The sequence below is a fragment of the Ambystoma mexicanum genome, chromosome 5p (genome assembly GCF_040938575.1).
Source record: "Ambystoma mexicanum isolate Mex_15411 chromosome 5p, UKY_AmexF1_1, whole genome shotgun sequence".
Lineage (NCBI taxonomy): Eukaryota > Metazoa > Chordata > Amphibia > Caudata > Ambystomatidae > Ambystoma > Ambystoma mexicanum.
Window position 1 is genome coordinate 824,672,157 of NC_090930.1, and position 23,824 is coordinate 824,695,980.

Genomic DNA, 23,824 nt, shown 5'->3' on the forward strand with positions numbered 1-23,824 from the left:
AGGTCCCCATGCAGTAACTCCCGGGATGACCTGACCTCCGCACGAGTTGCCTGCATCTCGGCCGAGAGCGTCCGTGTCAGACGCTCCAGCTGCTCCTCTGTCCTTCTATGGGATGAAGCCTCAAGCTCTAACAGGGTCGACCTGAGGTGACGGAGTTCTTCCCTCAGGCCTTCCCTGTGGCGCTGGGACTCCATGGAAAGTGATTCCCGCAGAGTCGCCAGTGCCGCCCGCCTGTCCATGTTGGACGCCAACATATCCTCCCTGTGTGCCTGGCAGATGGACTCTGTAGCCTGCTCCAGTCGCTCCATCAGCCTTTCTGGGGGGACAATGGAAGTGGCCACCCTATCCATGGCCTGTGCAATCATCTCGGATGATGCTGCCTGTTGGGTGGCCATACCGTAGATGGATTGCTCCCAAACGGTATTGCCAGGTGGCATACGGCCACCACGTTGACGGGCACCACACCTGCCTGGGGCAAGGCGGACTGCACCTTGCTGTGCCGGCAAGGCCTCAGGCTGCAGGACTGCATTCCCTCTCTGATCTGCAGCCCCAGGAACAGGATCAGAGATTGGGTGGTGGGGCCCTGCATCCGTAACCACCGGAGGCTGATCTGCCGACACTGACATCCCCATTGAGGGCAATGGCCCGGCTGCAGGTGGGTCGGACAGAGGAGATTCTCTCCCAAGAACACTCACCTGCGACTGCACATAGGTGTCATCCTCCGAGTCTACACCTGAATACTGCTCGGGGGAGGAACCCCCAGAGACACCCCTCGACAGCACGACCTGCAGCACTTGTGGGTTTTCACCCACAAACACACCACGTCCCTCACTTGTGGTAGGTCGGCCCGGGTTGCCCTCCTGGGACGGCTCAACCACCACATCCCCAGCATCAACAAGTGCTTCGTCCCCTGCAAAGACATGAAAGAGAAAAATGGAAACAGGCATTAGCACCATGGCATGCAACAAGGGCTGATGAACAACAGAGGCAGTAGTTCTACGACACATGTCCCACATGACTGGGAGACCTCCTATGCATTCACCATCACTGGGTCTGTAGGGGAGGCTCAGGGCATACAATGTACAGATTGGAGAGCAACGCCTGCTCACCATGCTGCCTAGCACTGCCATCACACATTGGCCGGTGATTGCCATGTCAAAGGCACATGCCATCACACACATGGCATGTGACATAGCCACCAAGTGAAGAGGGAGAGGAGGGGGAGTTTTTTGGATTTCAACCACTCTGGTCCTGACATTGCATCGTCACTTCAATAAGTATACATGTTGTACATGGATCTGCTAGTCCAAATAGGCCACGATGCACAGTGCCTTGTCTACATCAACAAAATGCAGTAAACAATGTGATTCCACCTCCCCATCACCTGTAAAGGATTCATATTGCATTCGTGAAGCACCGGTCCAGAAATGTATGAAGGTACAGCGGAGCACTGAGGGGTGGTGGGGCAGAAGGGGATGCCAGTCAACAATCCTACTGGTGCTGGTGTCATTCATGTCACGCAAGTGCAGGGGTGGGTGGCACAATGAAGTGCAAGGGGAAGTGGCGGCTGGAAGTGCTGTACAAGGTAAGTAGGACTTGACGTCAAGGGCAGATGGTGTTAGGCGCAGACAAGTGCTGGGGGGGTGGCCTATAGGGGTACAGAGTCAATCATGCAGTGCTGTGGGCTCGGAGGGGACAGGGGAGGTACACACTGCATCTGGCTCGGCAAGGTCCTTGCAGATTTCTATGTGTCCTGCAGAGTTGTCACATGCCGCAGATATGTGCCCTTGGATTGGGGATCTCATCTTGGTGAAAAGGGTGAGGCGCTATTGCCTTTGGAGCATGTGGCAGGCCAGTTTGCCAGAGGATGGCCATGATGCAGGACATTCCCTCTCTGCCACCCGGCACCTGTGGTTTGGGTTCACAAGATCCGAGTCATGCCAGGACTCTGCATTGGCATGGGGCTTCAGACAGGTGGTCATGACCGTGGCAAAGACATCCAGTGTACCTGACATGGAGTGGAGCATGGAGTGGGCCCTGTCAGGATGGGAGTGAGCCTAAGGGGGAGCTGGATGGGGGGGAGATTTTGGCAGCATGAGCCTCGACTGACACACACTTCATGGGTCGGAATACCAAGAAGGTGTGTGACAGTGGTGAGGGTGGCTTTGCCTGTGGGGTGGTGAGGGTGAGCTGGGAGGAGAGGAGAATGTGATCACTCCAGGAGAGAGGAGTGCAGAGATGGACGGAGAGGGGAAAGTCAGATGAGATCAGAGCATCAAGAGTGTGCCCTGCAGAATGAGTAGGGACAGACGGGAGTCTAGAGGGTGAGAGGGAGTTGCTGAGGTCACAGAAAGGTCACGTGGGGGCGTCAACAAGCATGCAGGTGGATGCGTACAGCACCAAGGATGAGGATTTCTGTGTCTGGGGACATGAGTGAGGAGGAGAGGTGAGGACACTCAGAAAGGAAGTAGTACATTTGACCAGTTTTCCCAGACACAGTACGCACTGTTTGAGAATGTCAAGGTGTGGTGGAGAGAGACGTCACACAAGCCATTCCAGAGTGGAGTAGGTCTAAGTAGGAGTGACAGTGGCAGGAATACCCTCAGGGAAGCCAAGGGCACACCCCCCCTGCACAGTAGCGGCGGGCCAAGGAGAGGGTCTCCTGAACATCAGGTAGGAGTGTGTGAAGGATGCAGACAGAGCTGGCCGTCAGACATGTTTCCATGAGACCAAGGATGTCAAGGTGCATAACCTCATGTAAGTGACAGATATCGGAGGAATGCCTGATGCAGCCGCAGTGAAAGGAGTGTAATTGTGGAGGAGGTTGACAGCCTTGTAGGACTTACGGGGAGTGCTAGAGATCAGGGGTGCAGCATGTGTAGGAGTTGGAGTGGGAGGCGGAGAAGGTTCATGGGAGGGTGCAGGGAGGCAGTGCAGGATTGATGAGGAGAGAGGAGGGGGGACAGCAGGAGAGGTAAGGAAGTTGATGAGATGTGGGTAGCATTTCTCAAGGAGATTGAGGTTGGCCTAAGGGCCTTGGACTGGGACGCTCCCATTACCATGCACATCAATAGTGGCCTCTGAGGATTGGAAGGAGGCCAGGAGTACACCCCAACGGGTCCCACCATTGATGGTGGAAGAGGAGCAAGGAGAGAGGACAGGGACCATGTGAAGGGTCTATGGGACAGGCAAAGGCATGTATGAGCAGATGTCAGTGAGAGTTAGCTTTGAGTAGGCTCAGATGCACTGGTCAGCAATAGGGTGGGTCGCATTGGAGGGCAGGGTGCCCTCATTTGACTTTTGGCAAGCAGGTGTCGTGAGTAGGGCACGATGGTCTGAACTGTAGAAGTCATGGAAGATAGACCATGAAGAGCAGCATGGAGTGTGAGGGAATGGGGCTCGAAACCAGACGGTACCAAAGCCCACAGGTAGGAGGTGGATGTCAAGGCAACATCCACAGTATGACAGCATGTTGGTTGGCATTTATATACAGAGGACGCATTAGCATGTGGTATCATTGCATGTCAGGCATGTGAAGATGAAACTTGAATGGCTGGGGGAAAGTATAGGAATGGTATGTAAGACATCAGATGAATAGACAGGGGAGTATGAGCAACAATGTAGTGACAAAATGACAATTCAAGGGCAACTTCCATGGTGTCGGGCCATATGTGCACTGTTGCCAGTAGGGATAGTGCTGTGGGCAGATGGTGTTGCACTGAACATACTGGATGGGGCACATGGGTGCCACTATCAACTCTGCCACACACCCCCTTGACAGGCACCCAACATGAATGCTTCACACACACACCATGCACATGGATAATACACACATGCATGTGCACTCACCGGATGATGCCTCGTAATCAGGGAGGTCTCCCACACCTTGGAGTTGTCCCTCGGTGACGTAGGATCCAGCTACGGACTCGTGTGGTGTGAGTTCTATTTCCTGTGCTGGGGACCCACCTCCAGTCACCAAGGTTGCGGCATGACTTGAGGCCAGCTTATCCTTTGCCCTGCGCTTAAGGTCATTCCAGCGCTTCTGGCAATCACTAGCTGTGCGCCTCACTACTCCAAGGGCACTTATTCTGTCAGCAATGGTCTGCCAGTGTGCCTGGCGTCTGGCATGTGTGGTCTTGGACCCTGCAACGATGACCATTTCCCTATCATGATCTGACACATACTGAACAAGTGCATTCAGTTCGGCGTCTGTGAAGCTTGGCTTCCTTGATGGACCGGACTGTGCAGCCGTGCCTGGTGCATCAGCCTGTGCCGGACGTGCACTCTTCCTCTTGCGCTTGGAAGGGGGTGGGGATCCAGAGTGTCCTACGCCGCTGTGGACACTAGGGGCAGGAGCCGTGGTGGACTCAGTACTGGGTGTGTGGGATTGCCCACTCAGCATGGGAGTAGGTGCAGGCATTGGGGGTAGTGGGATGGGGTCAGGCCTGATCTGAGGTGCATGAACTAGGACCGACACAGTCTTGGCAGGGTGTATGAGAGGTGGGGTGGATGGAGCCACACCCTGGCTACGGGGGCCAGCAGATGACCTATCTGGCATAGATGCGCGTGCCCTGATGACACCAATGTGCACCGGTGCACGTGCAGTGGACCTGCTGACCTGGATGTCAGCGATGGGATCACCCTCGGACAGGTCTGGTGCCACAATAGCCTGGTCCGACAAGGGCTGATCAGGGTTGGTATCAGCCACATGACTCTCAACTGGGGGGGGGGGGGCATGGGTGTCCCTGACTGGTCCTCCAGACTGGGGGGGACAGGGGCACCCTGCAAGTCACAACCACGTCCCCTAGTGGATCCTCCACGGCCACCACGTGTGGCTCGGCCACCTTTGCCACCCTTACGGCTTGCACGCCTCCCAACCATGGCACTGATGGTATTGTGCGTATGGGAGTCGGTGTGCACAATTGTCCTGGGCAATTGGGTGTCAAAGGGGTTGGGTACCAGATGGTATTCGTACCCTAGTGCAGTGGCAAGGCTATATGACACCCCTGGGGAAAGATGACGGGTCACGCAACGCACAGGCACCCCAAAAAAGTTAAGGAACGTGCACAATACCCCTCCTAGACCACGTGTGCTGATGGAAAACCCTGCACTACGCTGTGGCATCCAGTAACACAATGAACGTATGCGTGTCACACGCAGCCTAGAATGACCTCTGAAGGGGTAGGCTACACACGGGGCAAGCACAGAAGTTAGATACGTGCGTGACGCACCGTCTGCCAGGTAAAAGAGCGTGAAAAATGAGCGCGTTTGGTTGGCAACACCCCCGCCAAAAGAAGATGTGTACGCTGTCTGAGGAGACAGGACAACAGTAGAAGGGGACACTGTTTGAGGGAACAGGCCCAGGTAAACCAGTACTAGAGGAAAAAGAGAAAAAGCTGTCAGAGGTAACAGGGAGTACGAACTGGAAACGCCGTGAAGTAAATCGCGTGTGAAACGACAAGAAGTACAGAATTCACCCACTCGCTCTCCACGAAAAGCACGTACAAGGAAATGGTGTTCAACACTACCTTTTATACAGGCCCACACGTACAGCGTCACTTACGGCGTGTACGTGCTTGGCCCATGTTCACCAATCACACGCTTTGTCACTTCTGCGTGTGGATCCTTTTTCACCAATCACACGCTTTGACACTCCTGCGTGTAGCTCACTTTTCACCAATCACACGCTTTGTCACTCCTGCGTGTGGATCCTTTTTCACCAATCACACGCTTTGACACTCCTGCGTGTAGCTCACTTTTCACCAATCACACGCTTTGTCACTCCTGCGTGTAGATCCTTTTTCACCAATCACACGCTTTGACACTGCACGTGCAGGTAACTATTGACGCACATATGCTGGTGACGGCTTTTCGCGCGATTCGCTGAGTGTGGGGTTTTCACGTGCAAAATCACTCCCTATCAGGCTGTCCACGCGTTCAAACACGAAAGACCACGCTCCTGGCCAGGAGGCCAAATTAAAGTCCCCCAGAGCCCTGAGCACGCTCCCACCTGCCATCTGCTGCTGCCTGACTGCCTGCTGGCCACGTGCCCCACAGTGCTGGTGGGTGGGGGTGGTGGGAGACATGGGTGGGGGCCTGGTGGAGGGTGCCCCTGGTGGATGGGGGGTGGGGGTGGTGGGAGACATGGGTGGGGGCCTGATGGCAGGTGCCCCTGCACTGCTGGGGGGTGGGGGTGGTGGGAGACATGGGTGGGGGCCTGGTGGAGGGTGCCCCTGGTGGATGGGGGTGCAGGGGGACATGATCAGGTGTGCAGGGTAGTCCACTGTTTTGTGGGCTGCCTGCAGGGGCCGTGGAGGGTGTACAGGGTACACCTGTGAGGGCCCACCCAGCCTATTCGCGTGTGATAATTCCCGCGTACCCCTGTGATACACGTTCCCTGGCCTATCGCGTGTTCTACTTCACGCGTCCCCCTGTAATACACGTTCCCTGGCCAATCGCGTGTTGAACTTCCCGCTACCCCTGTAATACACGCACCCTGGCTGTTCGCGTGTGATAATTCCCGCGTACCCCTGTGATACACGTTCCCTGGCCTATCGCGTGTTCTACTTCACGCGTACCCCTGTAATACACGTACCCTGGCCAATCGCGTGTTGGACTTCCCGCTACCCCTGTAATACACGCACCCTGGCTGTTCGCGTGTGATAATTCCCGCGTACCCCTGTAATACACGTTCCCTGGCCTATCGCGTGTTCTACTTCACGCGTACCCCTGTAATACACGTACCCTGGCCAATCGCGTGTTGGACTTCCCGCTACCCCTGTAATACACGCACCCTGGCTGTTCGCGTGTGATGATTCCCGCGTACCCCTGTAATACACGTTCCCTGGCCTATCGCGTGTTCTACTTCACGCGTACCCCTGTAATACACGTACCCTGGCTGTTCGCGTGTGGTGATTCCCGCGTACCCCTGTAATACACGTTCCCTGGCCTATCGCGTGTTCTACTTCACGCGTACCCCTGTAATACACGCACCCTGGCTGTTCGCCTGTGGTGATTCCCGCGTACCCCTGTAATTCACGTTCCCTGCCTAGTCGCGTGTAGTACTTCCCGCGTACTCATGATTTGAAGATTGCCCGCTTTGCTTTCCTTGTTTGCCTGCCCTGTGAAGTGGTCCAGGGTTAGCGCAGCCCTTAGCGATGATTTAGCGATTTTGATGGCTTTTCCTTGCGCGAGGGCGTTCTTGGGGGCGTTACTGGCGCTGCTGCAGGCTCGCTGCGATTCTCTGCGCCACGGCTGGTTTGGGAGCTTGAAATCCATGAATACGCTGTGCGCGGAAATCTGTTTTAGCGCACGTGCCTGGCGCAGACTATCGCAGGCGCACGCTGTGCGCCAGCCGCGTGCGCTACTTGTGCGCTGGATTCTATGAATTAGCCTGTCATTGTCTCAGAATGAGAGAGGTTTTCTCTTATTTTCTACCTCCAAGAGGGGTTCCCCTAGCTCAACTACAACAGAAAGGATTCAGGGCCTGATCACGAGTTGGACGGTATCCCGGCTTGGATACCGCCCAACTTTATTAGCGTTAACGCCCACTCGTCTGCCGGTGTTACCACCGGATCACGGGTTGGGTGGTAACTGTAAATCCACATCGGGGATTTTGGCACAATTACTGCCCGGTAATACCGCAAGTGGTAATTACGCCGAAAATTATTTTCTCTGCGTGTTTACCCCCAGGTCTGAGCTGGACATAAACATGCCAGACTCGTGATAGGGCCAGCTATTAAATGCTGCAGTAACACTGTTACCGCTGCATTTCAGGACTAACAACCAACTCGTGATCAGGCCCTCAGTCAGGATATCACTGTAAATCAATAGTCCACCATCCTGTGTCAAAACCCTACTTCTACACCTTACACTTGTAAATAAACAAAAAAGGTAAAGGGATCTTTTTGGTCCAGAACAAGGACTCCCTTCTTCTAGACAGTGGATCACAGTTCCAAATGGAAGGTGAACCCTGTACTTGAGGGAATGGCTTCCTTCCACAGGTCTCAGTCCCTTTTCAATGGACAAATTAGAGCTCCATGTTGAAATGTCAAATAAGCAGCAAAGTTCTCAGTTAAACTCAAAAGGGGTAAAGTTCCACCTAAAGCATCAACATTATAAGGGCATCGAATCCACAGAGTATCCTGCTGTTGTGCTGTTTGGCTGCTGGGCTGCTCGCTGTGATAGTAATATTCTGCATAGCCAGCAGCTATGAGAGGCTGAGCTGAGGACTGAGGAAATAAAGATTGTACTGAGGAGCTGCACTACAGGATGAAACCTGCGGTTGTACATATGGATGCATCGGGAACAGCTGTGCAAACTCGCCTGCAGGTAAGGCAAAGATTTGCATCACTCCCGGAAGTGAATGGAAGTCCGGAGCGTGCACAAACAATGCCGATGCTGAAACAATCTCGCTTTCCCTTCTGTACTAAGAAGCGTAAAAGCTTGTCTGTGGGGGCCCACGCGGCCGATACGGGTAGCGAAAAAATGTCGAGTTTGGTTAATGAAGACCCTGTGCGGTTAGCTCCAAAATCACCTGTTCAACCTATGGCATGTACAGTTTCCACTCTCGAAGAGCCCGTGAGTCAATTCCCTCCACCCCTTGAAACACCAAGCTTGCATGAGGAGGATAACGATCAGGTCAAGAAGTTAGATCTAATTGCTGGTGAAGGAGATTCCAGCAAAACGATCAATACTGCGCCCCCAGGAGATAAAGAAAAAAGTATAGTCGAACAAAACCAGACGGTAGAGGTGTTATTCGAGAAAGCCCCAGTTCTCCTGGTCAAACAGAGCCTTGAAAAGACGACGGAAATACTAGATCCACCTAGCAACTTTGATGCTGGCAGAGACTTGTGTTGTCCGATCCCATCTTTAATGCCCCCAAGAAGGGGAACTGATTCCGTAAACATGCCGACTAATGACTTAGTCAACTATGGAACTACACCTAGAGCAGACATGTGCAAAATCATGTTGGATGAAAATTCTAGCCTGGCTGTGGCATTGAACTCCCCTACCCTGACCTTAAAGGAAACCACAAACAGATCTCTACTGATTGAGACTGTGTGGGAAAAGGAGGACCAGTGGGACACAAATGACTCGGAATTATGGGAGAAAGCCCTGCAGGATCCCAACAAGGAAATAGAAAATAAAAGTCAATATCTAAGAGCCATGGAGGAAACCACAACGACAAGCGATATCTTCCAGCCATACAGGGAAGATAACAGATGTCAGTGGCTCAAGGAAAAGAGCCCCCTAAAAAATACCCAGTTGGGGGCTAATGCCCTGCTCTCAAATGACTTAACTGACCGAGAATCTTCTTCTAGGACCCTACACAAAGATATGCCGGCGATGCCTTACCCTAAGGGGACGTACCCTCCAAAGGCCAGACTAGAAAAGAAAACCCTTTTGGATTTCGGAAGTGAAACTCCATCAAAAACTACAGGCACCAAAGGAAATACAATGTTGCCATCAGCTAACTTGAGTAATTAAAGTTAGCTAACAAAATTATGCAAGACCTCACTCTCTTGACGGGGAAAATAGAGAGAAAAAAAAGGAGTTTCTCACTAATAAGCGAGAAAATGGCTGAACTGGAAAAGGAGCAAACTAAAGGGAGCTCCCTGGAGATTGAGGCCGTGGGGGCCGAGGTCTTTGCAACAAAAACCCAGAGAGATTTCAGGTCAATGAACTTGTCACAAAGATCTTTAATTGAGAGGAGAAATCTATGCCTCAAAGACAGACCGTCAAGCTTAAAACCACAAGGACAATTTGTAGAACCCCAAATGATAACGAAAATGACTCAGACGCCCTTGTCGGATGACCAAAATCAGTGTTCTGAGATCTTTATGAAAGATCAAATTATACATCTAATTAAAGACGCTTACCAAATTGATAGAGTAAAGGATATGGAACACCTCCAGCAAGTGATCATGACCTCATTGAATATTACACTGGCACCATACCTAAAATTGTATGAGATGATAAATGACCGTGAAAGAGATGACTACTACCAACATACAAATAAAAGAGGCAAATATACAAACGGAATTGTCCCTCCGGAATTTGAATGTACGAATGGACAAAGAAGCCGAAAAATCCCATACATGGCAAAATTGCCTCACCGATCTGGCAAGGAGAGATGCTAATGATAAGTCCTTATTGATGGAGGCGGTTCTGTAAGATTGCAAGTGGATGCGAAATTTATGTAAACAGAAAAAAGATGAGGTAAGCATGGTTGAAAATCCGTGTCGAGGGAAAGGCCCCATGAAATTGAGTCAAAATAAACCAAACCAACCCATGCAAACTGAGTTAATAACAGAAGAGGTTATTTTGATCTCTCCCGGTTGTAAGGGGGTGGGAAATCGTGACTCAAAAACTCAATTAGAAAAATCTAATTTCGCTATCTTTAGTGGTGGGACACCCAAGGACCTGTCCTCAGAAAAGGGAAATGAGCAGAAGAAAAAAACAAATGAAAATAGTAAAAAAACAAAAAATGAAGGCTTAAAACAGAAGATAAATGGTTCCAGGGCATTCTTAAGGAATCTAAGAACGCCCCCAAGAAGAGAAAACCTCCAATAGGCAAGGAAGCCGAGGAGAGAACTGGTAATGGGAGACACGAACATTTCGGAGGACGAGAATGCAAAGGACGTGGGAGGGGGGGAACAAACCCTCCTTCCTTTTTGGAGGATAATGGGGATGAGTCAGACCAACGAGAAGATCTAAGTGACCTGATTGACATTATGGAAGAAAATAGGGAGAACGAAGAGTGGGAAAGCATCAGCCCATCAGAATGGAAAACTATGGACAACTGGGAGGCTGTGGAGAGGAGCCCAAATGCCTCTGATCGCAAGAAACCCCAACGAGATGTCCTGCCTAAAATCACAAAGGAGACAAGGAGCCGGCCCGACTCAACGGAAAGGGAGGAAGTCAATGAGTCTGATGACAATCCTGCTAACTTCAAAACCTTAGAACAAAAAAGACAGGAGCTAGCCACCAAGGAAAGGAGGATACGATTTCAACTTGAAAGTTCTCGACTAAAACAGGATGGTAAAAACAGAAGCAAAGAAACAAAGAAGATCAACAAAGGAATAAAAGCGCTCGTCCCTCCTTCAAGGAAAGCCCCATCAAAAGAATGCTATTTGAAATTAGAGATGACATCCAATGGACCAAGAAGGCCTTTGCTCAATAGGAGCTATGTAGTCTCGCTTTGCAAACAAACATCAGCCCTACGCATGATATCTACTGAGAATATTAAAGTTGTGGAATTCCCAAGAGAACAGAGAATGGACCAAGTTATATTGCATCTTAATTCAAATGACATCAGCAGAAATTTCTGGAGGCTACTGACATCCTAAGAAAAAAGGGCTTTCGGTTGACGGAATTAGAGGATGACATCAAGCCTGATAGTACTAAAATATCACCAAAGGATAGAAGTCGTGCTAATAATGAGGTCTCATCCTGCATTGAAGAAAAATCTATGGGAAAAAAGAGAAAAAAATGGTCAAGAAAAAGAGGAAAAGAAGAGGAAGACTCCAAAAGAAAACGAAAAAGAAGGAAATAAAAACCCTGAAAACCACTTATACAGCAACAAAGAAAATGTTGAAAAACTAAAATCTTTGAGGTTTACGGTGGATAATTCACAAAACCCAAGAAAGGGTAAAACAAATTAAAACAAACCTGAAAACAAAACAAACAATTGGCCTTCTATGGCAAATGGTCACAACTCAAAAAAAAAACCAATAGAATAAGGAAGTTGGAAATGGATCCGTTCGCTGTGCCTCATGGAATACCAGATGATTTCATCACCTGTTCTCGAAGGAAAGCTCTTTCTTGGCCAAATATGATCTCATTTGCATCCAAGAATCATGGCTGTGTGAACCTCCAATATGTGAAGGTTATGAAGTTTACTTCAATCCGGCAAAAAAGGGACTGAAAGGCCGACCGTTTGCAGGCCTTTTGGTATTAAAAAAAAAAATCGATAGCCACTTACGAATACTCAAGAATGAAGCTCCAAATCCTTACGTTCAAATATTGAAAATAGCCTCTACAACAGAAAACCAGGAGGAGATGGCCAAATTGCTATTGATTAGAGGGAAAATATGCCAAACCCAGGGTCATACTTAAAATCTATCACGAATGCCATTGACAAGTCCATGACGGAGGAAGAAGATCAGCTCATATTGCTGAATGGTGATTTAAACATCAAGCTCCTAGACAAAGGGGGCCAAATTAAAGAGATTGAAAATCTTTCAGGAAAAGAAAGCCAATGGATGAAGGAAATGGGCATACGGGATATGATGATGTTAAACAGCCAAACAAATGGCGACCTCATGGGGGCCGACACTTGGCATAGTGGAAAATTAAGAGCATGCCTGGACTATTGTTTTGTGGGAAGAGATACGCTTGCCTGGATAAAATCATTTTGAGTCAACAAGTAAGCTAATAGTGACCACTCTCTTTTGGAAACTGAGCTTGCATGGGATTCAAGAGCTTTCTCAAAGGGAGGAAAATGATGGAAACAGAGATATAGTGGGGAAGAAACAGGCTGCGACTTAAAGATCAGATTATACCAACACCGGCGGAAAATTTCAAGGAAGTCGTAGAAAAGAGCGAGGAGGTGGTCGACTATAAATGGCTGTTTAAAGCTTATGAGATCAAGTACGATTCATCTAAACTGAAGCAGGTCAGAAGGAAACACGCCTTTAATGAACTTGTCGCCAGAAGAAAACGATACAGAGCTGACCTCAGGCGTATACAAAAGTCTCATAGCCTAGAGAAATGTGAACTGGAAAGAAAATGCCGACAAACCTACAAGAATTGGCTGTGATCAACCAGATACCAAAGAACTCAAAGAAACGCGGAACAAATGATGGCAGCCTTAGCAACAAATAATACGAAAAGTACCTGGGATCTAATTAACAACAGAGATTCAAATCAATCGACCATAGGTATCAACCAAGTCTCTGAGAAAAACTGGTTCGACCACTATACTGCCCTGTTCAAAGGGAAGAATGAGGAAAAAATAGTTGAGAAAAGAATAGGAAACGCTGCCTGGGCATTGAACTTCGATAGAGAAGACATTCAAATACTCATCAAACAATTAAGCTCTTCTAGGGCTGCCGGTCCGGACGGCGTTTCCAACAAAATGTTGAAAGAAAACGTGGAAGGCTGGTCTGACCTAACTTACGCACTTTTCAAACAAATAGCGAGAACCAAACAAATTCCAACTACGTGGACGGAGGCCTACATCGTGCCTATTTTTAAAAAAGGTGACCGCGGTAACCCAAGAAATTACAGGCCGATTGCGCTACTAGACTCCATTGGCAAGCTCTTCACCTCCATCCTCTTAAGGGATTTAAAGAACTGGGCAGCTCAAGCCGGAATTTTGGACGAGAGACAAACTGCTTTTGTAAGTCGAGTGGGCACCTGCCTCAACTTGTTCCTGATCAATATATTAAAAGCAAAGGCCCTAAAAGGAAAAACAACGATCTACTTGGCCTTTATAGATCTCGAACAGGCGTAAATAAATAGAGAACGGCTGTGGGCAAAACTGAGGAATTGGGGATGCCCTGTGGACCTATTGGAGGCAATCCAGGCACTGTATACTGATACCTTGATCCAGGTTCAAATTACTGCAAATGGAGGACTATCAAGGCGGATCAAGACAACCCGAGGTATCAAGCAGGGATGTGCCCTCGCCCCTTTTCTCTTTATACTCTATTTGGCTGATATGAAGTCTTCACAAGATCAGATCCGGGCCTTCCCACCGAAGGTAAATGGCATAGAGATAGCATGGATGCTATATGCGGATGACGCAGTGTTTATAGATCAGAAGCCGATAGGTCTTCAGCGCAGGATTGAGGCTTTCAATGACTATCTTAAAGCCAATGACATGAAAATAAATGCAAAAAAATCCATGATTTTGACTATGAAATCAACCCGCGGAAAGAAACTAGCAGGAAAAATTCAGATTTGGTCATTGGAAAAAGAAAAACTGGCAGTAGTCGACACCACGATCTACCTCAGGATAAGAATTAATAGGAACTGCAATGAGCAGGCCTATTATACCCTGATCAGAGAAAAACTAAAAGGTCTGGTTAACCAAGGGCTACTTCTACATCGTCGATATGGAAAATGTTCTCTGTTGCCGATTACAACCTTCTATAAGCAAAAGGTAGTGGCCGTCATTACATATGGAGCCGAGGCCCTTATAGCCCTAAAATGGGAGGTCTGGAACCTATGCGAAGCCTATTTCTGGCGAAAGATCTTGCGCCTTCCAAATTCGCTACCCTTGGAACTTATAAGATCGGAACTAAGACTGCAATCCATCACTTCAATCACGACGTGGAAATCACTATCTCTTTATAGAAAGTGTATTTTGGACAATCCACCCTTGCCATTTAGAATCCTAGCAAAGCCTGGGGTTTTCAGTAGTGATACAATTCTCCAAGACTGGAAAATGAGATGTGAAGATACTTTAAAATACCTGGGGATCTCTGAAGACACCCTGAAAAATAACCCAGATAAGGCTAAAAGAACAAATCGGGAAAAAGACTGGGAGTAAACACAGGAAAAGAAATTATCACGAGACCTATGTCATAATGTCATCTGGGAACGTAAAGCTCTGAACATGTTACCTCCATATTTGATGAAATTTCCCTCACAGCACTACCGAGATCTGCTTATGCGCTGTAGATTTAACATCTGGCACTCGAGAGAAATAAGGTGCCGAAGAAGGCAAATTGACAAATCACTAGCATATTGTAGATTTTGCAGAAAGAAGGCCCAACTGGAAACTATAAGGCATGTGATGCTAACTTGTCCGAACCTGGTATTGAAACGCCTGATGTACATGGGAAATTATACAAGTCTGATCTCGGAGGAGAACGAAGAAGAGTATTGGGAAAGGCTCATCACAGCTGAGAAAGTGGGCCGTATTTTGGACGCATTGAAATTTGTTGAATCCTTAAAACTGGAGCAGGAGGAGGGGGAGCCTGAGGTGGATGTCACCCAAACAACTGGAGATTCTGGCCTAGGGGGGATCATTTAGTGATTTTGAACTTGAACCTAATTTGGGGGGCCTCCACCTCTTTGAGGAGGGAATGTTAAAGGTTTAACTTTGTTTAACCAATAAAATAAACAAAAAAAAATTACTTATTGCACAATGTTACTTTTCTCTATTGTGTTGCTGGAGAATGTCTCCCTTCTTCAAGTATCTATGTAAACTGAGTTTCTTGGACAATTACTCCTCAGGATGTCTGCCTCTCAGTATTCCTCTGCACACAGCAAGTTGGAATGACTCCCTTCACCCGACCTTCCGTGGTTCTGTTCTCAGATTCTCTTGGCTTCAACTTTGACAGTTCACGGTAACAGGGGAAATGTCTCCCTTCCCCTGGCCTTTCTTAGGCTTTCTTGTTCCAGTTCACCAACTTAGGGGGAATGACTCCCTTCCCCTCGTCTTTTCTCAGGCTCCACAGTATACTTAGCAATTTACTTGACCAGATGGAATCACTCCCTTCCCCTAGCCTTTGTTTTATATCTCAGAGCCTGGGGATATTTTCCTTCTCCCAAACATTACCAACTTGGTTAACTCTCCTGCCAATCATGGTTAGCAACAAATGAATATTTCCATTCACCCTGCAAGGGCTTTCCTTAAATGACAGTTCACATAATCCAAGGGAATCTCTACTTTCTTCTGTTTTCTCTTTTCCTCTCACGATCTTGGAGTATTTTCCCTTATCCAGGTCCCACCAAGTATGTTTGGCTTCTTTTGATAGCTTTTTGCTGGGATGCCATCTCATCCACTGTCTTTCATTCTCCAAGATTTGGTTTTCCCCACTGGGACGAGGAAGATCCCTCCACTCTTCCTCCTTTGGTTGACCAAAGCCCTCAGGGTTCCCCAGCGCCTTCCCGGGAACCCTCTGCGTACCTTTTGGCTTGGCCCGCGTGGTCTCCGGTCTCCTCTGGACTCTGTGGATCGCCTCGGCTTCCCTTTGGATCTTTTCGGTCGGTTCTTGTGCTGCAGCAGTTTTGCCACGCTGGTCGCTCCCCAGACGTCGGGTTTCCAGCAGACCGATTGGTTCCCTGCTCCTTTGGAACCAGACATTGGGTTCTCCAGTCTTAAGGTAAGTTCTTCCTTCTTCCTTGGACCCAAATGTCTGCCACACCCGTCCTGGTCTGCAGAATCTCCTGTGCACCTCTCCCCTGCTCGAAGCTCCTCTAGGGACGTACTGACTCTAGAGGTTGTCAGTTCTTGCTTTTTAACGCTTGATTTGTGCAAGCTTTCCATGAACGACTAGACCACTCGGTGTAGTTGTCTGTTAGTGAAGAATTGATGCAGTCACACTGTGAAACTACACAACACTCATTTGCTTGGTATTAGGTAACCCACTTTTTGGTATAGGTCTGTACTACACAAGTTGGTAGTGTGACTGAGCAGCCAGGCCTATCTCAAGAGGGGTAAATGTGTGCTGTAGAGCTGTACAAATGTAATTCGTAAATACAAGTAGCCAAGTAACACTTACACTCAAGGTTTCAGTGATAAATAATTATTTAACATCAATGTTTTAAAATATACTTTACAAATTACTTTTCACTATCAAAACAAGTTAGTGGATAATCTTTGGATATGCTTCTTACACAATTCCTACACCCTTAGGTGACTTCAATCACAAGGACCATAATGGCATTTATATATCTCACCAGTATACTTTGCAAATTCTGAGGTTGCCGAAAGGAAAGTTTAGGGAAAGAAAAAGGTTAGACAGTTTCTCAGTATATGTGAAGACAACTAAATCTTCCAATGAAATCTAGATAAGCCTTTCTCAGCAGTAACAGTATACAACAAGCTACCACCTATGAGGGACAAACAGTATCAAAGTCAATGGACTGACTAGAAGAGTCGTCAGGGAGCCAGGACAGCCAAAGTCATTTGGGACACAGTCTATGGATCTGATGTGCTTCTTAGATGAAAGTCCTGCACAAAGTTAGTGAGCTTGTGAGAAAAATCACTTGCAGGGTCACAGGCTGTTGAGCCTGTGTGAAGAGAGTTGAAATCAACTCTAAAAAGTAAGCCAATGCAATTCTCAACTGAGAAGAGCGCAGCTAAAAGGCAATAAGGTAAGTACACCACGCCTAAAGAATACCTCTGGTTTGAAGAAGAGTGGTCCAGCTGGATTCTGTCTTGCTACAGCGGTGCAGACCCTTGTTCCTGAGCCTCAGTCGTGGGGACAAGAGGGAGGGCGTCTGGAGGGCTCCTGTGGCAGTACTTAGGAGGTTGTCAGCAGCTACGGGCTCTTTTTAGTTCAGCAGCACTTTACGGTTTCAGCGCTTAGCAAACAGCACCGTTGCGGATCTTGGACACCAGTTGGACTCTCTTTGCTCACTCAGTCCTGCACTCTGGTGAGGGGACTCTGGATCTGAAGGTCCTGCTTCTGATGGTCCTTGGGAGTCTCCTGGAGCTTCTAGACGGATTTGTTCTGCGGCATACATTGCACGCGACTATGGACACTCGACTCCTAGCATTGGGCTTCCATAGTGTTAGGGAGAATTATCAGAAATGTGCTAATTCCCTCCACCTTAAATACCCCCAGCAACTTTGCTGGATTTTGAGGACTTTTTTTTACCTGGAGAGAGTGAGACCCTTTTTCCCCCCTCTCGCATTTATTTTAATGTGATTTGTGAACTTTGTGTTTCTTTTTGGTTATGGAGTCTGACAAACTCCATAGGCATCATCTTTTACAGCACCTTCAGTGCAGTGGCACAGGGAAGTCTTTCAGATTTCCCAAAGGTTTAAATACCTTCTCTGGGATAAACTACGGTTTCCCAGAGCAGTAAAGTGAAATTGACTTTACTTACATTTGTAACTTTCTAGACCCAGCACACACTATCTTACCAATAGGGTGCTGGAGGGGTTACCTAGTATCTAGCTTCTCATGTAAAACATTTTTGTTACCCTTTCATCACTGAATGGCTGGTGGCAGTGGATTGATTTTAACTACCGTGGTGTGCATTTACCGTGGGCTGCGTTCGCAGCTGCAGTATAGCACCCAAGGGTGCCATTTTTGACAAAATGGTCCTGGTCTTCTTTTTTGCCATTCCTTTATGGAAAGGTCCTTCTAGAGATTTACTATGCATGCCAAACCAGGTTTGGTCCCATTGTTCGCTTTGCTTTTGGCGGGATTCACGAGTGAAGCAAGCCTCTGGCTCCAGGGTGTCTGGGGTAAGCAGGAAGTGAGGGAGGTGCCCGAAACCCCTTGTGCTTGGTCTCCTAGGAGACCCAAATGCACTCTGTGATGATTGGCCAGCTGACTATCCGGCAAGGACAGCCACCCTGCTGGCTGACTGACAGCTGGGCTGGAATGAATGGGAGAGAACTGAATAAAAGTTGAGGCTTTTTTCTTGGAAGGAGAGTACTAGTGGACGAAGGAACCGAAGAAGAACTTGAAGAGGACGCCTGCTGCAACTCCTGGACCGTTGGTTTGCCCGGTGAAGCCCTGCTGCTGTGCTGAAACTCCAAATCTGTGTCGACAGAGAAGCCCCTGCAAGGACGACTTCTCCCCTTGAGTTGGTGGAACCAATCAACTCCAAAGTAAGCCACCTGGTCATTCTCTCTGAGCTGGTTGCCTTTCAACAGAGTTGCTGCTGGAAACCGAATAGCCAGGGCGAGGAACACCAGATTGTGTGCGTTGCTTTTAAGTAAGCCAAGAGCTCCAGGAAGATTCTCTGGACTCCCAGGAAGCAGCACTGACCGAGCCTGAGCCCCCTCAACATAGTGCGGTACCCCAGAAGCAAGGAAAGTCCATCTCGACAGCCAGCAACCGTAGTGTTGCCATTTGCGGTAGTTGCAAGGAGCTGAAACACTGATGTGCCACTTGTTGGAAAGATTGCCGGTTGCGAGCGGTGACCATCCCATTGCAATGCAGGAGTCCCCAGAAGTCCTCCCTCTTGTCCCCACGACTGAGGCCCAGGAACAGAGAGATCTGCAGAGCTGCACTGGAACAGAAGTCATCTGCTGCACTTTTTCTTCAATACAAGTGTACTGTAAAGTCTGAGAGAAGTTACCTCTCATTGTAAAGTTGCTTGCATCTTCTACTACCCAGTCTAAACAGCGTGTGGCCCTACATTTGATTCTTTGTTTCTTCATGGACTACTAAAACATTGTGCAAGGACTTTTCCTACTTACCTACAAGAAGTGCTTCATCCCATATAAGATTTTTGCCCATTGAATTTGGCTTAGCCTGTTGTACTGAATGACTCTTCTTGGGGGATCCAAAAGTATTTGCCTGCTTAAGAATATTTTTGGTCTCTTGTTGTTCTAATAACCTTTTCCTTTGACCAAGTTCTAAAAAGTATTCTAAATGCAAACAGTAAGATATTAATGTCCCCAGCACCCTAGCTATTGAAGTCACCCGAGGGTGTAGTTTGTGTCTGTGGGCCATACCAAAATGGTCTTTACTGAAACTAAGAGTGTACAGTTTTGAAGTGTATTTGTGTGTTGCTTTTATATTGCTCCCTTCTGAAGAAGGCTTATTCTAACTGATTGATAACTTAATAATTATTTATTCAAGAAACATTGTGTGTAAGTGTTTATTTGAATACTTGTCACTGTGAATCTCTGTCTAACTCCCCTACAGATCACATTGACCCCTCTTGAGATAAGCCTGGCTTCTCAACAAGCTACAAAAAATGTTTAGTACAAGCTTATAAGCTTGGGTTCCCTATTACCTGTAGTCAGGGTTGTTGTAGTGTTCCCAAAGGGTACTGCATACAGTCTTGCCTAACATGAAGCAACAGAGCGGCACAGCAAGTCGGGGATGGTGGTCCAGCGGAATTCGTCTCGGGGTTAGTTGGTCCCACTAACCCAAGGGGAGAAGTCGTTCCATCTGGAGCTTCTCTGTCGAGGTGAAAAAGGAGTTCAGCATATCAGCAGGGCTTCACCGGGCAATTCAAAGGTCCAGGAGGTTTCAGTGATCTTTGTTTGCAGTTTTTTTGTCGGGCATTTCTCTGAGTGGTCGACTCTGCCTGCAGTCCCAAAACCCTCGCCTTTTAAGCAGGTTGCTTCAATTCATGCCCAGCCTCGGCTGTCAATCACACAGCAGGGTGGCTGTACTGAAAGACTAGTTGCATTCAGGCATTCCTAAAGACAAAGGACAGGGGAGTTTCGGGACCCTCCCTCACATCCTGTCCTTCCAGACATAGTGGAGCCAGAGGCTGGCTTCAGGGCTGAAGCCCGCCAAAGGCAAGAAAAACAAAGGTCTCAAACCTGTCTCAACGCACAGAGTAAAACCAAACAAGACCTCACAAAAAGAAATGGCAAAAAAAGAAGACCAGGGCCATTTTGACAAAATGGTCACCCATGGTTGCTGTACTGCAGCTGAGGATTCAGCCTGCGGTAGAAAAGCACAATGGTAGGAAAAATTAAACCACTGCCACCAGCCATTTAAAGTAGTGAGGGTAATATAAAAATGTTACATGAGAATGTAGGATAAGATGTTGTGTGCTGGACCTACAAAGAGAAAAGATAAGTAAAGTCAATTTCACTTTACTTTTCTTGGGAACTGTAGTTCACACAAGAAAAGGTAGTTAAACCTTATGAGAAATCTAAAAAGGATTTCTCTGTGACACTGCACTGAAGATGCTCATACAAAAAGCAGATGCCTATGGTGTTCGTCAGACTCCAAAAAGAGTGAAAACACAAATCAGGTAAGAACATCTGAGAGAGTGAGAACAGGGTCTCACTCACTCCAGGGTTAAAATTAAATAGTCCCAAGTCCAGCAAAGGAGGTATCAGGTAATAAAATTGCGGCAAAAATGTCGTCGGTAAAAGAAATCGTGGCAAAAATGCTGTGGTTTGACTCGGTAAAGGTGTACCCAATTATACCATTTAAGGGAATGGGGGTTGTGGGGGTGTCCCCAGCTCTCCTTAAATGGTATAATGTGTCCGGGAGTTGAAGGGGTGTCCCCCGCATCCTTTACATGATTGTGGCGCAAAAAACACCACAGCATTTTTGCTGCAATATTTTGTATTCACGACCATTTTTGCCACGATTTTAAGACATGGAACCGCAAATGAGCGGGGGGGTCTTTAAGGTTGAAGGGAATTAGCACATAAATTAGAATTCTCCCTAACAGTTTCCCACTTTGATCTTCAGGGCTCTGCACTTCTCCCTTGTCACAGTATTCCTATTGTGTTTCTCCACTCGGTAACACAGACTCCTCTTCGTCCCAGTCTTTGAGTCTATGTCAGATGCTTAGTCCCTATTCTTCCCCGTCTCAGTACTTCTCAGGAAAGAGCCTGAATTTCCTACATTACACACATACATGAAAGTGTAGGGTGCTGATGTGACCTGTGTATGATAGGCAGGTGAGGGTTGTGATAAGTATGGGAATACCTAATTTGCCTTGGATGTTCGGCCTTGTCCCTAGAGGGGGAGTCTCTCCCCATGAGCTCCTCCCACTGCGTACCACCCCAAGGGGACTATCAGGTAGCGGCCTCACATCCCTGGCCTCATTGGAAAGGGCTTGCCCTCAAGGAGAACGGTTGACATCCAAGGATTCGCCAAAGCCTTGAAGAGTAAAAACTACAATTTCCCCACACTCTCCTTACTGTAAGCCTCGTAGCAGACTCAGTCAAGTCGAACTGCTTCTCTTGGTGCCAAGAGACGATTCTTTGGCTCTGATGTCCGGCGTTAAAATGTTCTTCTCCATTGAGAAATTGCTGCCAACCAATGGCGGAAAAAAAACAATCTAAATACATCAACGCATGAGGGATCATTGGCCTGCGCACGTGGGATATGGATAGTGCGACAGGAGCACCTCTGTCTACACTCCAATTTTTCTAATTCGAAAAAATATTTAATATTCTTTGCCAAGCACAAGATGGCAGCCAATGCAAAGCATGTGCATCTAAGCAGATTCACAAGTCCCAAAAATGCATAAATCAAAAATATACATTTGCTGAAAAAGCGCACACTGCCTTTTTCAACAAATGCACTGTGAAGAAAAATAAAATACTGCACCTGAAAACAGGCACAGTACATCCTTGAGCACAATGGAAATGTATTGTGTGTTAGGGAGAATTCTCTCTTTATGGCTTCACCATTGGCTTTACTAGTCCCAAATTATGAACAGAAACCAGTACAAACCATCATATTGTGGACGTACTGGTCGGGGCAATTCAATTTCCCCGGGGTCTGTTAGTCGAGGGGGCACGTCCCTGTCATACTGCTGGTTTATTTATTTAATATTAATTTGCCGGTTGGTATTTTTTGCCAGGACTCGATTCTAAAATGGCGTTTGTGTTTTCTTCTGTGACTCCAACCCAAGTCGAGCCCTTTCTTCCACTTTTTGGCGGGCTTCTCCACAGAAGCCTCCAAAAGTGGTGCCACTCTGTCTGGGTACCACAGGGGGCGTGGGAGGGGGTTAAGGCACCCTGGACTGAGTTACCTTGTTAACTCAAGTCGCACTCTTGTGTGATTGGCCCAAGTGGTGAGCCGGCCGGCTCACCACTTAGCATGTTTGATTGACAGCTAGGCTGAGTGAATGGGGGTATGCTGCATAAAAGCAGGGCTTTGGGGACTGTAACTTCAGAAGTCGCCACAGGACCTGAGAATCCGACGAGGGAGAAGCTGAGCCGACCTATCACGACGACACCACCGGTGGAGCCCTGCGGAACCGACTCACCACTTCCCGATGACAGAGAAGATCTCCCGGCTGGAGAGGCTTCTTCCCCTGACTAGTGGGCACAACCAGTTTAACTTCTTTCTTCGCACCCCAGACCGGTTTTGTGGTCGAACTGCCCGTGCCAAGCACCCCGGCCGCCAGATAGCCACTTACCACGAATCAACGGACCGCTCCTTTTACCTGAGAAACTCCGCAGCTGGTTTCTTCCCTGGCAGTGCAACGGACTCCTGTCTTCCTCCCCGACGAGATCCTCTCTTCCCCCGGACAAAGCACTGACTTGCATCCGCTGCCAGGAACAACTGCCCCCGCTGGAGTATTCTCACCACTTTAAGGTACCGTGTCCGCCAGGCCTCCCTTTCTAAAGATTGCTACAAGGTAATAATAACCCCTTAACCTTCTGGACTGGGCTGGCCGCCTTAACCCTCTAACTGGTCCCTTTCTTTGGTCCAACTCCTTTTTGAACCGTTACAAGACTTTTGTGCACTGCAACCGAGCGACCTTGGACACATTTTGTTTTGATCCTCTTAAAGCGGATCCGGCCTACTGACTCTGAATTCACGGTGTTACTTTGCCTTCCTCTCTTGTTGTGTTTGTGAAAAAGTGTTGGGATCTGTTTCAATTTATTCTCTGCTTTTCTCTCCCTTATTAAAACGAATTATTAGAGTGCCATCTACGTTAAGCGCTCACCGCTGTCTGAAAATAAGTGGGGCTTTACTTAAGACTTGTCTAATATTCTTTTAAGGGAGTGTATATCTTTTAGTGACCGTGTTTTTGAATTGCTTACTATTAGTGCCTGTGTGTTTTTCTAGATTTGGTTTTAAATAAAAAATTATATCTCTTTTACACCAAGCCCTGGTCAGTGTTTGCTTGTTCTACTGTGTTCTCTTGACCTATTGTGAATACTCTGTATACTGCCTAACTCTTCTTGAGGGAAGTCTTGACTGCTCAGCCACAGCTACCAAGTAAATCTGTGTGGTACAGACTGCTACCAAGTGGGTTTACTGCCAAACACCTGTAGTCCTAAATCTTTTGCAGTGGTCCCAGAGGGAACTGCACAGGTTTCTGCCTAACATTGTCAAATTCTCAAAGGACATCATCTGGCCTTCGATCCGGCCAGCACAGTGCTAGGGGACCAAAGTACAAT

The 23,824-nt window shown here is 47.9% G+C and overlaps 1 protein-coding gene across 3 annotated transcripts in view; it reads right to left on the reverse strand.

The window, feature by feature from the left end:
• The window catches only part of DPY19L1 (dpy-19 like C-mannosyltransferase 1), a 2,006,077-nt gene that overhangs the window by 1,667,100 nt on the left and 315,153 nt on the right, over positions 1-23,824 (reverse strand). The gene's annotated exons all lie outside the window — the stretch shown is intronic.